At 46.8% G+C, this 17,510-nt stretch overlaps 1 protein-coding gene and 1 long non-coding RNA gene across 2 annotated transcripts in view; one reads left to right on the top strand and one right to left on the bottom strand.

Annotated features, from left to right (window-relative positions):
- lasp1 (LIM and SH3 protein 1) overlaps positions 1 to 2,096 on the top strand; it is a 121,401-nt gene extending 119,305 nt beyond the window's left edge. Inside the window, exon 7 of the mRNA XM_033034879.1 lies at positions 1 to 2,096. This exon is cut by the window's left edge and continues 1,488 nt beyond it. The gene's annotated coding sequence lies outside the window, so the exon portion shown is untranslated.
- Positions 2,097 to 10,001: 7,905 nt separating this feature from the next.
- LOC116981791 lies at positions 10,002 to 16,352 on the bottom strand. Its single transcript, XR_004414293.1, has 3 exons — positions 16,341 to 16,352; positions 13,862 to 13,866; positions 10,002 to 10,067 (listed from the first exon to the last, which is right to left on the bottom strand). It is a non-coding gene; the product is annotated as an uncharacterized LOC116981791 (long non-coding RNA).
- Between the last annotated feature and the right edge of the window lie 1,158 nt (positions 16,353 to 17,510).

The following is a 17,510-nucleotide window of genomic DNA, read 5'->3' as shown; positions in this document are numbered from 1 at the left end:
TTCAAACTGCGTCACAGCTTAATTCAATTCAATGACATCTGCGTATGTTAACCCCGCCCGTAGCATTGAAATGAAACTGGCAAAGTCTTAAATTAACAGCACTGCTTAATTTGATGAGCAGCTGGAAACAAAGTGATTTTTTTTATTGGGATTATTCTGCAGGGCTCCCTAGACTCTTGAGTGTGTCCATCCCATAATGTGCAAGGTGATGCTGAAAAAAGTTTCAGAAGGAACTTTTTCCCATTTCCATAAAGTTGTGAGAACAATGGCAAGCTCTCCAGGCAATGAGTGGCCGTTAGGACCTGGCCTGGGATCTTTGTACAAACCTCCTCTCTTTGGGCAAAACTCTCCCCAGGTAACTCTGCCAATGGGAGTGAACATTTAGATTTGTAAATAACCAGGCCAGTGATCATTTAGAAGTTTGGGCTGTGTGTTCTGTGGACCAACAAACACTTTTCTTAAACGTCAAGAAGTCATTGATCTGAACAATGGCTGAAGTGACTGGGAACTATACAAATGAACTGAAACATTCCGAAGAGTTACTGGCACAATGCTGGGTTGAACATATTAAATCGTTCAGCATTTACTCTGCACCAGTGCATCATGTCTCTCCTGTTTTATAAAAAACATAAGACTTGGTTTACTTTGAAACATTCTTAGAATATTAAGGTAGAAAGTGATGTGTTTTTTTCCCTCCCAGTTTTAAGATAAAATAAGCATGAAAAGATTGTCCTTTAGTTAATGAATTAGTAAATTAGAACAGACTTTATTCTTAACAAAAGACAGTGAGCGCTGAAGTAACTCAACATAACCTGAACTAAAGACACAGAGTACTGGAGTGACCCAGCGGGTCAGGCAGCATCTGTGGAGAACATGGATAGGCGACGTTTCACAGAGTGCTGGAGTAACTCAGCGGGTCAGGAAGCATCTCTGGAGAACATGGATAGGTGACGTTTTGGGTCGGGATTCTTTGTCAGACCCGTTCTGAAGAAGGGCCCCGACCCAAAACAACGCCTATCCATGTCCTCCAGAGATACTGCGTAACCCGCTGAGTTACTCCGGTACTTTTTGTCTTTTTTTTGTGGTAAACCAGCATCTGCAGTTCCTTATGTCCAGACTTTATTCACCTGGCCTCAAATCTGTTTGCAGTGATCGGGTTATTGGAGTGCGATCACATAATGTCCATCTCTCTGGGAAAGCCAATTCACTTTTCTTGTGAAATTGCCACGACCTTATCAACTATCTAAGCTGGTAAAAATTCAGGTACCAATAGTAGTGGACCAAGGGCGATTTGTATATAAGCACAAGGTGCAGACACTGTGTGCCAATATTAATGACTCTACCTACATTCCATGGAATTTGTACGTTTACTACTTACTGGCTGGCTGATTTGAAACCCGCAATTATAATCGCTGATTCATTGGTAGAATTTTTTTTAATTTTGTTGAATTTACGCTTTATCAAGTTCGGCTTGGCTTTGCTAAGAATGATATTGAGTTTCCTTTGTACCCTGCGAGATGTTTGCATCTACACTTGGCTTTGGGTGCCTGGGTTCTTCATTTAAGAGATGCAACGCTCCACAAAGGGCGCGATTGTGTCTTAGATGCATTTCCGTTTGAACGTGCTGCTGCGTTGGGCCAAATGAACCTTGCAGGAGGGAGATTTTACTGGAAGTCCTCTGGATCATCCTCTAGCTGAGAGACCGGGACATTTCCCTCAGCTCACGTGCCCTTGCTCCTACTTGCAAAACCACCCTAATCATTGCGTCTTGCGTCTAGCCGACTCCCCCAGTGAAGGGGAAGGCATGAGTTGGTCTCCTCAAGTTACTTGGATTGAGAGATTGCCATTGATACATATGGCCTTCTGCATAACCCATAGTATGTCTCAAAGGCAGTTTTCGCTAAGTTTGGAAAGTAAGAATGGGAGAGAAATGTGCCATTTACGTAAAATATTGCACATCTGTGAATCAAATGAAACATGTCTTGGGCGCTTCTGAATTCTTCATTACCATGCTTGCAATTTTTTGGGAAAATATGTATTTTTTGGCATGATCCTTACATTAGAAATTGTCAATAAAGTGAAAGATGGGAACCAGCGTGGATTTGATGTATTTCATTTTGTCTTTTATTCAGTCTGAGAGATACAGCGTACAAACGAGCCATTCGGCCCATCGAGACCACACCGACCAGCGATCACCCGATCACACTAGTTTTATCCTACACACTTGTGCCAATTGACACAAGCCAATTAATCTACATACCTGCATGTCTTTGGAATGCACAGACTTCAGTGCAGGTGACAGTAAACTAACCTATCTATGTTTTCTAGAGATGCTGCCTGACCCACTGAGTTACTCCAGCACTTTGTGTCTTCTGTAAACCAGCATCTGCAGTTCCTTGATTCTACAGAGCAAGAGCTAATGTTTCCATTCACAGATCTGGTTTTGACTGACTTGAAATTTTAGTTTAGGTTAGTTTAGAGATACAGCGCGGAAACAGGCCCTTCGGCCCACCGAGTCCATGCCGAACAGCGATCCCCGCACACTAACACTATCCTACACACACACACACCAAGGGACAATTTACACTTACACCAAGCCAATCATCCTAAATACCTGTATGTCTTTGGAGTGCATGAAGAAATCGAAGATCTTGGAGAAAACCCACGCAGGTCACGGGGAGAACGTACAAACTCCGTACAAACAGCACTTGAAGTCAGGATTGAACCTGGATCTCTGGTGCTGGAAGGCAGTAGCTCTACCTCAGTGGCACCGTGCTGCCCTTATGATATCATAGAACTAGTATGAATAGGTAATCGTTAGTCAGCATGGTCTCGGTGGGCCGAAGGGCCTCTTTCAATGCTGTGGCCTTCAATTAAAAATTTAACTGAGAAACCATCACTGAAATAGTTTTGAAAGAAAGCCCAGAGTTTTTAATTTACTGACACTACCACACTTACCATTAATTATTCGTTACAATTTTCGGATTATCAGCACACGATTTCAAACTATATCTGTTGGTGTGAGATAGGAAACACATCAATCAATTCCTGCACCTCATCTCCTTCAGTGACCAGCTGATCTCTTATAATGATGACAGGTTAGTAAGCTTGCTGCCTTCCACTTTATTTTTTAATACCAATGGATTATTGTGATCCTCACGGGATTTTGGTTAATGACACAGCTGATAGAAAGCCCTTTAGACGGCAGGCTTTAGAGATACAGCGCGGAAACAGGCCCTTCGGCCCACCGTGTCCGTGCCGACCAGCGATCATTCCGTACACGAGCACTATCCCACACACTGGGGAACAATTTACAATTTTACAGAAGCCAATTAACCTACAAATAACACCTGCACGTCTTTGGAGTGCGGGAGGAAACCGGAGCGCCCGGAGAAAACCCAGGCGGTCACATGGAGAACGTGCAGATTCCGTACAGACAGCACCCGTGGTCAGGATCGAACTCGGGTCTCTGGCGCTGTGAGGCAGCAACTCTACCGATGTGCCACCATGCTGACCTTCCCTCACTCCGCACCAGACTGCCAGCCAAGATTTTAGACCCAGGAGCTGCAAAGATTTTTGACCTGTACTTCCCATGGTAATGGTTTTACGGGACACTGGAAGATTTCTGCATCAGCAAATGTCTTTCAAATGAAGTAAGTGCTAGTCATGACTTGTTGAAAAACAACTGCAGTCTTTCAATCCGTTTCTTCAGGGGGCAACAACACAGGGAGGGAGGCTGATTAGGGAACTGTTCGGGGGCTTTGGGTGCTGAAATGTTTCCAAGATTTGTCGAAAGGAACTGCAGATGCTGGTTTACACCGAAGATAGACACAAAATTGCTGGAGTAACTAAACGGGCCAGGCAGCATCTCTGGAGAAAAGGCATAGGTGACGTTTCGGGTCGAGACCCTTCTTCATACTGAGAGTCAGGGTAAAGGGAAACGAGAGATATAGACAACACATAGAACAAATGAATGAAAAATATGCTTAAAGCACTGATGATCAAAGAAAGGTGGAGCCCACAATGGTCCATTGTTGGCTGTGGGGTAGGTGATAACGAGTTATACAGACAGTGAAACTAGTACAACTAGGGTGGGGGAAAGTTTCCAAGGTTGTATGTTGAAAGCCAAACTGCAGGGCAGACTTGGAGACACAAGAGATGCTGTTGCCGGAATCTTGAGTAGAACACAAAGTGCTAGAGAACAGTGCGTGGGTCAGGTAGCATCTGTGGAGGGAAGTTTAGTTTGGTTTAATTTAGAGATACAGCGCAGAAACAGGCCCTTCGGCTCCGCACCGACCAGCGACATTAACACTCTGACACACACTAGGGACAATTTATTTACATTTATACCAAGCCAATTAACCTACAAACCTCGTATGTGTAAGAAAGAACTGCAGGTGCTGGTTTAAATCGAAGCTAGGCGGCGCGGCTCTCGCCAGCAGCGGCCTCTGCAGTCCGTCTGCGTTTTTATTATTTTATGTCTATGTTTTAATGTAGTTTTTGTTATTTTTGTTGGGGTATGTGTGTGGGGGGGTGGGGGTGGTGTGGGGGGGGAGGGGGAAACTTTTAAATCTCTCCCTGCACGGGAGACCCGACCTTTTCTTTGTCGGGTCTCTGTTGTCGTTGGGGCTGCAACGAGGAGCGGCCTCCAACAGGAAAACCGGGGGCTCCAGTGCCGAACTCACCTCACCGTCGCGGAGCTGGCCGAGTCCAGAGCGGGTGGAGCTGTGGTGGACGCTGCTGCGACCCGACCCCCGGAGATTCGGTGGCTGCAACTGCGGGTCTGGCGGACGGTAACACCGGGAGCCCGCGGGTCCCTGGAGGGAGACCGCTTTTCGGGGCTTCCGCAACGGCGACTTCTCCCGCCCGAGTTGCGGGGTTGAAGAGCTCCTGGAGCGGGGCCTTACAGCACCGCCCCGCGCGGCTTGGAATGGCTGCGGGTCTCTGCGAGCGCGCACCGGGGGCTCTAACACCAAGACCCGGTGCGCGAACTTGCATTACCCGGCGTGGCTTTAATGGCCACGGGACAATTCGCCATCGCCCGCCGGGGGCTTTGACTTTGACTCTGACATGGGGGGGGAGAGTGCAGTGGAGAGAGAAGTTTTTTTGGCCTTCCATCACAGCAATGTGATGGATGTTTATGTAAATTATGTTGTGTCTTGGGTCTATTTGTTGTAATGTATGGCTGCAGAAACGGCATTTCGTTTGGACCTCACGGGGTCCAAATGACAATAAATTGAATTGTATTGTATTGTATTGTATTGTAGATACAAAACGCTGGAGTAACCTGGCGGGACGGGCAGCATCCGTGGAGAGAAGGAATGGGTGGCGTTTTGGGTCGAGTCTGAAGAAGCGAAACGTCGCCCATTCCTTCTCTCCAGAAATGCTGCCTCACCCGCTGAGTTACTCCAGCATTTTGTGTCTACTTTCAATCTACAAACCTCTACGCCTTTGGAGTGTGGGAGGAAACCGAAGATCTTGGAGAAAAGCCACACGGTCACGGGGAGAATGTACAAACTCCGTACATGCGGCACCAGGATTGAACCCGGGTATCTGGTACTGCAAGCACCGTAAGGCAGCAACTCTACCCCTGGGCCACCGTGCCCTTTCCAGAACGGATAGATGACGTTTTGGGCTAGGATTTTTCTTCAGATTGTTCAGGCTAGATGCAGGAAGATTGTTCCCGATGTTGGGGAAGTCCAGGACAAGGGGTCACAGTTTAAGGATAAGGGGGGAATCTTTTAGGACTGAGATGAGAAAAACATTTTTCACACAGAGAGTGGTGAATCTGTGGAATTCTCTGCCACAGAAGGTAGTTAAGGCCAGTTCATTGGCTATATTTAAGAGGGAGTTAGATGTGGCCCTTGTGGCTAAAGGGATCAGGGGGTATGGAGAGAAGGCAGGTACAGGATACTGAGTTGGATGATCAGCCATGATCATATTGAATGGCGGTGCAGGCTCAAAGGGCCGAATGGCCTACTCCTGCACCTATTTTCTATGTTTCTACAGTGCAAGATGAATTCAATAATCCACTGATCAATATCAACATACACTGGCCCCTATAAGCAAGCTGCTGTGGTTGACTTGAATATCCGCTTCCAGAAGTGAGGTGGTTTATCATTGCCTGCTGAAGAAACTTGATCCTAAGATCCTATGACATTACTCGAAAAGTGAAAGGTTTAGAAAGAGAGGATGTGGAGAGGATGTTTCCACTAGTGGGAGAGTCTAGGACCAGAGGTCACAGCTTCAGAATTAAAGGACGTTCCTTTAGGAAGGAGATGAGGAGGGATTTCTTTAGTCAGAGGGTGGTGAATCTGTGGAATTCTTTGCCACAGAAGCCTATGGAGGCCAGTGGATATTTTTAATGCAGGGATAGGTAGATTCTTGATTAGTACGGCTGTCAGGGGTTATGGGGAGAAGGCAGGTGATTGGGGTTGAGAGGGGAAGGTAGATCAGCCATAACAGAGGGAGTACAGAGAAGGTTCACCAGACTGATTCCTGGGATGTCAGGACTTTCATATGGAGAAAGACTGGATAGACACGGCTTGTACTCGCTAGAATTCAGAAGATTGAGGGGGGATCTTATAGAAACTTACAAAATTCTTAAGGGGTTGGACAGGCTAGATGCAGGAAGATTATTCCCGATGTTGGGGAAGTCCAGAACTAGGGGTCACAGTTTAAGGATAAGAGGCAAGTATTTTAGGACCGAGATGAGAAAATCATTTTTTACACAGAGAGTGGTGAATCTGTGGAATTCTCTGCCACAGAAGGTAGTTGAGGCCACAGTTCATTGGCTATATTTAAGAGGGAGTTAGATGTGGCCCTTGTGGCTAAAGGGATCAGGGGGTATGGAGAGAAGGCAGGTACAGGATACTGAGTTGGATGATCAGCCATGATCATATTGAATGGCGGTGCAGGCTCGAAGGGCCGAATGGCCTACTCCTGCACCTATTTTCTATGTTTCTATGTAATTGAATGGTGGAGTAGATTTGATGGGCCGAATGGCCTAATTCTGCTCCTATCACTTTACGAACTTCAATAAAACCAGAGGAGTTGTACCCAGTACTGACCCAGTTACCAACATTATCAGTTTGTGTAACACTAATTGATTGAATTGGAATATGGATTTGAATTAGAACATGGATATGCAGGGAATGTGGTGATGTGGATCATGTGCTGGCAGAGGCGATTATTTTATCTTGCACCATGTTCGGCATGGACATTGTGGGCCGAAGGGCCTGTTCCTGCACTGTGCTATTCCATGTTTTATGAGAGTAAGCATTCACTTTAAAAAAAAAACCTGAGTCTGAAGAAGGCTCCCGACCTGAAGCATCGTCACTCCATGTCCTCCAGAGATGCTGCCTGACCCGCTGCGTTACTCCAGCACTTGGTGCTTTACTGGAGATTGCAGCATCAGCAGTTCCTCGTGTCTCAGTCATGATTGGCTATGAAGCACTCCGGGGATGTCCAGCGGTGTGGAGAGGCGCTATATAGATGAAAGTGCGGCGAGAATCACCGCTCTGGAAATATTCTTGTGTCTCTCCCGCTCCCACCCACCCAATCCAACACCACCCAGTTGCATAAGCATCAGAGGCCAGTGCACCTGCTATATTCACTCTGCACAATGTTGGACGTGTTTCTGCTCATGTTCTTTGCCATTGTGAGCCTGGTGATTCTCTCCTATATCATCTATGCCCTGTGAGCATGGATGGACGAACAGGCGCCGGCGTCTTCATCAAACAGAGATGGTTTTCACTGCGTCTGCCGGCAGGTCTGTACCAAAATCCCACTCCCCTCCCTCCCCCCGTCCAGTATCCATCATTTTGTTTTTTAAACAGCCTCAGCTAACATCCATGCAAATAAACCCTTTGCAAAAACGCGTCTTTGCTTGCACAAACTCCGTCTTTAATGGAATTTACAGACAGAACTGAAACCTGGGATGTTTTTATCCAAACTGCAGATTTTTTTTTTTGGGGGGGTGGGGGGGTATCTTGGTTTTAAAGATGTTGATGCCTTTCATTTATTGCATCGGACAAAGGGCGTCGTTGGTTGGGCCGGGAAACGAGGAGTGGCGGTGTTCGGGGCGAACTCAAAAGAAAACGATGAAATCCCCAGAGCTAATAAACTATCCCCCTCAGTCTGGGCCGAGATGTTACAACAACTTGTTCTTGTGTGAGGGGTTCTATAATTAGGTTCACAGGACACAGGAGCCGACTTAAGCCATTCGGCCCATCATGTCTGCTCCGCCATTCATTCATGGCTGGTCTATCCCTCTCAATCACATTATCCGGCCTTCTCCCCGTAAACTTTGACACCCGTACTAACCATAAAAGCTTAGAATAAAATCATGAGAGGAATCGATCGGGTCGATGCACAGAGTCTCTTGCCCAGAGCAGGGGGATCGAGGACCAGAGGACATAGGTTTAAGGAGAAGGGGGAAAGATTTAATAGGAATCTGAGGGGTAACTTTTTCACAAAGGGTGGTGGGTGTATGGAACGAGCTGCCAGAGGAGGTAGTTGAGGCTGGGACTATCCCAACATTTAAGAAACAGTTAGACAGGTACATGGATTGGACAAGTTTGGAGGGATATGGACCAAACGCGAGCAGGTGGGACTGGTGTAGCTGGGACATGTTGGCCAGTGTGGGCAAGTTGGGCCGAAGGGCCTGTTTCCACACTCTATGACTCCACAGACATTGGTAATCCTGGTGGTCTCGGATTGCATTAATTAGGTGGGATGTTTAAATAATTTGGAGAATTGGTAGGGAGTGTGATCAGATTGGGTGGGATCTTATTGGAGGAAGCCTTTGTCAAGGGAGATAAGGGCCAGATAGATTACAGGGGCTCAGAAGACCATTGGGATATTTCCACTGCCAAAGTTGTTGATCATTCTTCACTCAGCTCTGGATATTTTGCTATTGTCTTCACCAGACTCTCCTGGTTTACAGAGGTCTCACCCCACCACAATCACCCCAGCCCTTCGCACTAACCTACAACTCCCCTTTAGACCTGTGTAGGAAGGAACTGCAGATGCTGTAAGATCTCAGCGGGTCAGTCGGCAGTGGAGAGAATGGAACATGGACCTTTGAAAATGGAGCCCCTTGCATGCGGGTTCGGCAGACTATTAGATAGATACAAAATGGTGGATTAACTCAGTGGGCCAGGCAGCATCTCTGGAGGGAAGGCACGGGAGACCCTTCTTTAGATCCTCAGTCCTTCTCTCCAGAGATACTGCCTGTCCCGCTGAGTTACTCCAGCATTTTGCGTCGATCTTAGAAACATAGAAACATAGAAAATAGGTGCAGGAGGAGGCCATTCGGCCCTTCGAGCCAGCACCGCCATTCATTGTGATCTTGGCTGATCGTCCCCTATCAATAACCCGTGCCTGCCTTCTCCCCATATCCCTTGACTCCACTAGCCCCTAGAGCTCTGTCTAACTCTCTCTTAAATCCATCCAGTGACTTGGCCTCCACTGCCCTCTGTGGCAGGGAATTCCATAAATTCATAACTCTCTGGGTGAAAAAGTTTTTTCTCACCTCAGTCTTAAATGACCTCCCCTTTATTCTAAGACTGTGTGGCCCCTGGTTCTGGACTCGCCCCACATTGGGACCATTTTCCCTGCATCTAGCTTGTCCAGTCCTTTTATAATTTTATATGTATATGTATATATGATCTTCCCTTTTGATCTCCTCCTTTGACCTGAATCATTGTCCCTGTCCCTCGATGCATGGATGCTGCCTGAGCTGCTGAGTGTTTCCAGAATGTTCCGCGTAAATGTATTGCTGTTGCTCCTTTACTGATTGCATTTGGGTCCTTTGGTTTAAACGATTTAAAGTTAAAGTCAATTTTATTCGTCATTTGCACCTCGAAGGTGCAGTGAAATGAATTTACCAGCAGCGATACACTTAAAAAGAACACACAATACACAATAAGATTTGCCACAAACATCCACCACAGCATTCTTCACTGTGGTGGAAGGCAACAAGGTTCAGCCATTAAAGAATGCCTCTCACCATAAAGCTAGCGTTATTTATTCTGGGGCGGTACGGTGGCCAAGCAGTAGAGTCGCTGTCTGTGTGGAGCTTGTACGTTCTCCCTGTGACCGCATGGGGTTTCTCCAGGTGCTCCGGTTTCCTCCCACATTTCAAAGACGTACAGGTTTGTAGGTTAATTGACTTTGGCAACGATAACATTCGGTCAGTGGTGTGTAGGAAGGTGCTAGTGTACGGGGTGATCGCTGGTCGGCATGGACTAGGTGGGCCGAAGGGCCTGTTTCTGCATTGTTTCTCTAAACAGAACTATTCTCACGACAAAGATGAACTGTAAAGATTAATCTGCTTAAGTCTGACATACAATGCTGGAGTAACTCAGCGGGTCAGACAGCATCTCTGGAGAAAAGGAATGGCCGAAGTGTCTCGACCAGAAACGTCACCAGATGTGTCTCGACCTGAAACGTCACCAGATGTGTCTTGACCTGAAACATCACCAGATGTGTCTTGACCTGAAACGTCACCAGATGTGTCTGGACCTGAAACGTCACCAGATGTGTCTCGACCTGAAACGTCAGCTATTCCTTTCCTCTACAGGTGCTGCCTGACCCACTGAGTTACTCCAGCATTTTGTGTATATCTTCAGTGTAAAACCAGCATCTGCAGTTCCTCCCTGCAGATTAATCCCCCTGATGTTTCTATGAGGACAATACTAAGTCCAAATGAGTTGAGTCTTCTGTGTCATTTTGTCAAACTGTTTATCTTTCAGTGGTTGGTGCTCGACACGGAGGGTGGACCCTAAGCTGGACATAAGAACATCTTACTGAGACTTGGTCCTCTTGGCCCAGAAGCCAACACTGGAGAAGTTTGTGTTGGCTTCTCCTCGCATCACCCACCATGGACATCCATCGGTCAAGATGACCAGCAGTGCCTACAGACTTCAGCACAATCCACCCCTTTCCGAGTTTGTTGAGAAGTTGCTGTGATGTTACAGGAATGCTCCTGACCGCTGGGAGAGACCTTGCCTTCGGATAAGGTGTTGAAATTTCCGGCAGAGGGAAACAGTTGTGTATTCCCAAGACTGATCCCAAGAGAACTCTGTTTCGCCATTTCCTTTCAATTCATTGTGGCCCATAGACAACCCATGTTACTGCACCCGTAAGCTTTTGACCACAGGTCCACCACCAAGTATCCGGCGACTGGTGGAGTTCCAGAGCCACGGCCATGAAAACGTGGCGCCTAGGCCGCGTGAGGGAGCCGACCACGACTTCAGCGGGACTTCCACGGCCGATTGGTGGGTCGAATCTGCCCCCCCACCCCCACCCTGCGTCTGAGATCCGTTCCCAAGGCCTACTTTGCGGCCTAGGTGGAACGTTCCAGTTCCGTTGGATTCCTCTCGGAGGCCGTGACCTCTGCTGGTCCGGCAAGGGCTCTGGAACAATGGTTGGCCGGAAATCGGTGGTGGACCTGCGGTTCTGTCATTGACATATCTGTGGTCAAAATACAAATGACAAATCCCAATAGCATTGGTGTGATTATGAGTGGATGTAAAGCTTAGATTAATGTGTAGGAAGGAACTGGAGATGCTGGTTTAAAACAGAAGATAGACACAAAAAGCTGGAGTAACTCAGACAGCATCTCTGGAGAGAAGGAACAGGTGACGTTTCGGGTCGAGACAAATTGTCTGAAACTCGTTTTCACCTAACAGTGACCTGTTTCCTTTATCATTGGTTACATTTTTACACATTTTTCATTCATTTGTTCTATCTCTCTCTACATTACCATCTGTAACATTCTCCCGGTTCCCTCTCCACTGACTCTCAGTCTGAAGAAGGGTCTCGACCCGAAACGTCGCCCATTCCTTTTCTCCAGAGATGCTGCCTGTCCCGCTGAGTTACTCCAGCTTTTTGTGTCTGTCTTAATTTTAGATTAATGTTCCACACAAGAAATGCCGAACTTCTATTATACTTTATTTCTGTCCATTCAGTGTGTTTGGAAATGAAGCGAATCAGGCTCCGTTTAATCTGAAGTGAAATAATTCAGGAGCTAATGTTTTTTCACACAGAGAGTGGTGAATCTCTGGAATTCTCTGCCACAGAAGGTAGTTGAGGCCAGTTCATTGGCTATATTTAAGAGGGAGTTAAATGTGGCCCTTGTGGCTAAAGGGATCAGGGGGTATGGAGAGAAGGCAGGTACAGGATACTGAGTTGGATGATCAGCCATGATCATATTGAATGGGTGTGCAGGCTCGAAGGGCCGAATGGCCTACTCCTGCACCTAGTTTCTATGTTTCTAGTGGCCCAAACATTGGTGATAGTTGATTATAGTGATGGTCGGGTCAGGTCAGGTATGGAACAAGTTCTCAGTCTGTAGAAGGGTCTCGACCCGAAACGTCACCCATTCCTTCTCTCCAGAGATGCTGCCTGTCCCGCTGAGTTACTCCAGCTTTTTGTGTCTAACTTTGCTTTAAGTAAGTAAGTAAGTGTGTTTATTTGCCAAGTATTCACATACAAGGAATTTGCCTTGGAGCTCCGCCCACAAGTAACAACATGACACACAGTGACAGTTACGAATGATTCAGAAAACACTAAACATGAAACCAGCATCTGCAGTTCACTTTCCACACAAGTTCAATTTGGATTAACTTTGGAAAGGGCCGCGGTGAGATCATGTTTTAATGTCCTACCCAAGCATGCCTCCACTTCAATATGTCATGGGGAGAGAAAATATTTGCTGGGCTACGAAAGAGGAGCAGAAGTAGTAGGGAGAGTATTGCGGGACTGTGCAGACCAGTTGGCGGAGGTTTTTAGCAAAATCTTTAACCTCTCTCTGTTAACGTGCACTGTCCCTAAATGCTTTAAGACTGCTACCATCGTACCTGTACCCAAAAAAACATTCATTACGAGCTTGAATGACTATAGACCTGTTGCTCTCACTTCGACCGTGATGAAATGTTTTGAACGGCTGGTCCTGGCCCACATTAAGTCCTCACTCCCACTCACCCTGGATCAGCATCAGTTTGCATATAGAGCTAATAGGTCAACGGAAGATGCCATCAACATAGCTCTACATTCTGCACTGGCACATCTGGAGCGTCCTGGCTCATATGTGCGGATGTTATTTGTAGATTTTAGTTCTGCATTTAATACCCTCATCCCCAGCAGAATGGTGGACAAACTGTCTGATCTGGGTGTTAATGCAAACACATGCGGATGGATTAAGGACTTTCTAACAGATCGCCCACAGACTGTCAGGATGGGGTCCAATTACTCCCCAGTCCTGACGCTCAGCACAGGAGCGCCACAAGGTTGTGTGCTGAGTCCCATCTTGTATACAATATACACTTACGACTGTATACCAACACACAGTACAAACAGGATCATCAAGTTTGCGGACGACACGACTGTGGTGGGACTGATAAACAACGATGACGAGTCTGCCTACAGGGATGAAGTCCAAAAACTGACCGTCTGATGTACCAAAAACAACCTGGTACTCAACCCATCAAAGACAAAAGAACTTGTCGTTGACTTCAGGAGGAAGAGGAGAGAGGAACCTGCTCCCTTATACATCAAAGGAGACATGGTGGAGAGAGTCAACGACTTTAGGTTCCTGGGAATAAACATCTCCCAGGACCTCAAATGGCAAATGAACACCGTCACTCTCTTGAAGAAGTCTCATCAGCGGCTGTATTTCCTGAGGTCTCTACGGAGAGCAAACGTCTCACAGCCGCTGCTGCTGTCCTTCTATCGATGCGCCGTGGAAAGTAACCTCACCTATGGAATCCTGGTGTGGTTTGCCAGCTGTACTGTGGCTGAGAGGAGGGCGCTGCAGGGAATTATAAAAACTGCGCAGCGCATTACAAACGCTAACCTGCCCTCCTTGGATGACATGTACAAGGCCCGATGCTTGCGCAGGGCCACAAATATCAAGAAGGACACATCCCACCCTGCCAACCACCTTTTTACTCTGCTACCCTCGGGGAGGCGACTCAGGTCTCTACAGGCTCGCACCGGTAGACTAAAAAATAGTTTCTACCCATGTGCGGTAAAATAGCTTAACTCCAATAGTGAACACTGGGAAGCAAGAAGTAACTTCGAGGAATACCGCTAAATTCTTTTAAACTCTTTTAAAAATGTATCTATTATTTTACTATTAACTGTACATATGTGTATTGGTTGTTGTGTTGTATTTCTTTTAACGGAGGAGAAGCAAATGGAATTTCGTTGCTCAGTTTTGTGCAATGTCAATAAACATATTCTATTCTATTCTATTCTAAGAACAGGAATATCTTTGCAGTAAAGGCAGAACAGCGGCGCTGCGGTAGAGTTGCTGCTCTACAGCGCCAGAGGCCTGGGTTCGATCCTGACCACGGGTGCTGTCTGTACGGAGTTTGTCCGTGACCCATGTGGGTTTTCTCTGAGATTTGCAGTTTCCTCCCACACTCCAAAGGCCTACAGGTTTGTAGGTTAATTGGCTCGGTAAGTTTATAAATTGTCCCTAGTGGGTGTAGGGTAGTGTTAACGTGCGGAGATCGCTGGACGGCAGGAGACTCGGTGGGCCGAAGGGCCTGTTTCCGCGCTGTATCTCTAAACTGCCAGTCAGTTTAGTAAACAGGCCTAGTCGGGGATATTTTTAAGGCAGAGTTAGACAAATTCTTGATTAGGAGAAGAGTCAGGGTTATGGGGAGAAGGCAGGAAAATGGGACTAGGAGGCAGGGATCAGCCAAGATTGGATGGCAGAGTAGATTCAATGGGCCGAATGGCCTAATTCTACCCCTATAACTTGTGAAATGGACTAAACTAAACAGGCAGAGGGTTAGTGTGTCAAGGGACCTTCTGCATTGTAACAATTTTGTGATTCAAGAGTAATTTCCCCACTCCTGATTAAAAGAACGAGGCAGGTTATATATGAAGGTAAAATGGCCAAGCTGGTAGAGCAGCTGTCTCACAGAGTCAGAGACCTAGGTTCGATCCTGACCTCAGGTGTTGTCTGTGTGGAGTTTGCACGTTCTCCTTGAGACTGCGTGGCTTTTTTCCCACATTCCAAGAGCCTGCGGGTTTGTAGATAATTGGCCTCTGTAAATTGTCCTGAGAGTGTGAGCGGGCGATCGACGGCGTGGACACGGTGGGCCGAAGGGCCTGTTTCCATGCTGTACACCTTGCAGTCGGCACGCGCTGTTTTACGGCGGTTTCAAGTCCACTGACAATTTGTGCATCGTAAGATCCCACAAAACAGCAACTCGATCAGCTGCAGGAATATCTAGTTTAGCGGTGTTAATTGAGAGATAGACTCTTGACAGCACACCAGGGAACGCTGCCTGACATTTTCATATAAGTACCTTTGTCTAAAAGAATTAGTGCCACAGTTTAATTCTCATCTGAAGACGAACATGACCTCTGGCAGCAGAGTGAGCTCAAGCACTCATTGGCAAGTATCTCTCTCTTTATCTTCCTTCACCCTCACTCTCTCACACACAGATATACACATAGAAACATAGAAAAAAGGTGCAGGAGTAAGCCATTCGGCCCTTTGAGCCAGTGCCGCCATTCAATATGATCATGGCTGATCATCCAAAATCAGTACCCCATTCCGGCCTTTTCCCCCATATCCCTTGATCCCGTTAGCCCTGAGAGCTAAATTTAGCTCTCCCTTGAACACACACACATTTACATAGTCATACACGGACATACACACATCATGTACACACACACACACAGGCATGTACACGCACACACAGTCATACACACTTCATACATAAACACACACAAACATATACACACACATAAACATACACACACACGGACAGACATACACAGACATATATACATACAGACATATACAAACCCTCATATACACACACACATATAGACATATATACATACACACAGACATACATACACACTGACACACACGGACAGAAGTACACAGAAGATAGACACAGAATGCTGGAGCAACTGCTGAGTTTACTGTCCTGCTGAGTTACTCCAGCATTTTGTGTCTATCTTCCTATTGTCTGTGTTGGTGCAGAGTGTGTGATGAAACCTGCAGGAACAAACCTGAACAATTGGAGGGACAGGGCCAAAGTAAAGGCCTGGACTGATTGTTTGGATTAGTTTAGTTTAGAGATTAGTTCAGAGATACAGCACGGAAACAGGCCCTTCGGCCCACCGAGTCCGCACCGACCAGCGATCCCCGCACACTAACACCCTCCTACACGCACTAATGACAATTTTTCACATTTTAATACCAAGCCAATTAACCTACAATCAGTGTTTTGGAGTGTGGGAGGAAACCGGAGGCCCTGGAGAAAACCCACGCAGGTCACGGGGAGAACGTTCAAACTCCGTACTGACAGCACCTGTAGTCAGGATCGAACCCGGGTCTCTGGTGCTGTGAGGCAGCAACTCTACCATAGCGCCACCGTGTTCTTCTGGGATTGCTACGCCCAGTGGTTCAAATCTCTGGCTATGGCTTGGACCTTTAGAATCTTTCCAAAGGACTCCTGGCAACAGCTGAGAGCCTGCATCGAGGCAAAGGAGAAATTACAGGCCTCTTGTGCAGCACATATCTAGACATAGAAACATAGAAATTAGGTGCAGGAGTAGGCCATTCGGCCCTTCGAGCCTGCACCGCCATTCAATATGATCATGGCTGATCATCCAACTCAGGTTCAGTATGCAGTTGGGCCAAAGTGCTTGTTTTCACACTGCATGACTTTATGCTGGTCATGGAGTGGTAGTGGCATACAGCTTGGAAACAGGCCCTTCGGCCCAACTTGGCCATGCCGACCAACATGTCCTGTCTGCACTAGTCCCTCTGGCACACATTTGGCCCATATCCCTCTAAACACAAGGTACACAAAAATGCTGGAGAAACTCAGCGGGTGCAGCAGCATCTATGGAGCGAAGGAAATAGGCAACGTTTCGGGCCGAAACCCTTCCGGGTTTCGTCCCGAAACGTTGCCTATTTCCTATAGTGGAGATTGTTCAAATCTGAAGCAAATATGAAGCAAATTGTTCAACTCTGAAGCAAATATCACAGAGCAGATCTATGATATTTGGTCTGAAGAAGGGTTTCGGCCCGAAAAGTTGCCTATTTCCTTCGCTCCATAGATGCTGCTGCACCCACTGAGTTTCTCCAGCTTTTTTGTGTACCTTCGATTTTCCAGCATCTGCAGTTCCTTCTTAAACACATTTGGCCCATATCCCTCTAAACCCATCTTGTCCATCCTCTCCATGTGTATAACTTGACTGTACTCATGTACAGTATCGTTTGACAGGATAGCACACAAACATTTTTTTTTCACTGTAGACCCAAGGGAACTGCAAATGTTAGAATCTTGAACAAAGCACCAAGTGGTGGAGTCCCATCCAATTTCTCTCTCCCTCCATCAATGGTGGGAAAGCCTGACATTGGAAAGGTCCTGACGCAAAACGTCACCCGTCCATGTTCTCCAGAGATGCTGAATTACACCAGCGCTTCGTGTCTTTTTGTAAACCAACTTGGGACAACAGATGGC

Source organism: Amblyraja radiata, chromosome 16, assembly GCF_010909765.2.
Source record: "Amblyraja radiata isolate CabotCenter1 chromosome 16, sAmbRad1.1.pri, whole genome shotgun sequence".
Classification (NCBI taxonomy): domain Eukaryota; kingdom Metazoa; phylum Chordata; class Chondrichthyes; order Rajiformes; family Rajidae; genus Amblyraja; species Amblyraja radiata.
This window is presented reverse-complemented; position numbering and strand designations above follow the sequence as displayed.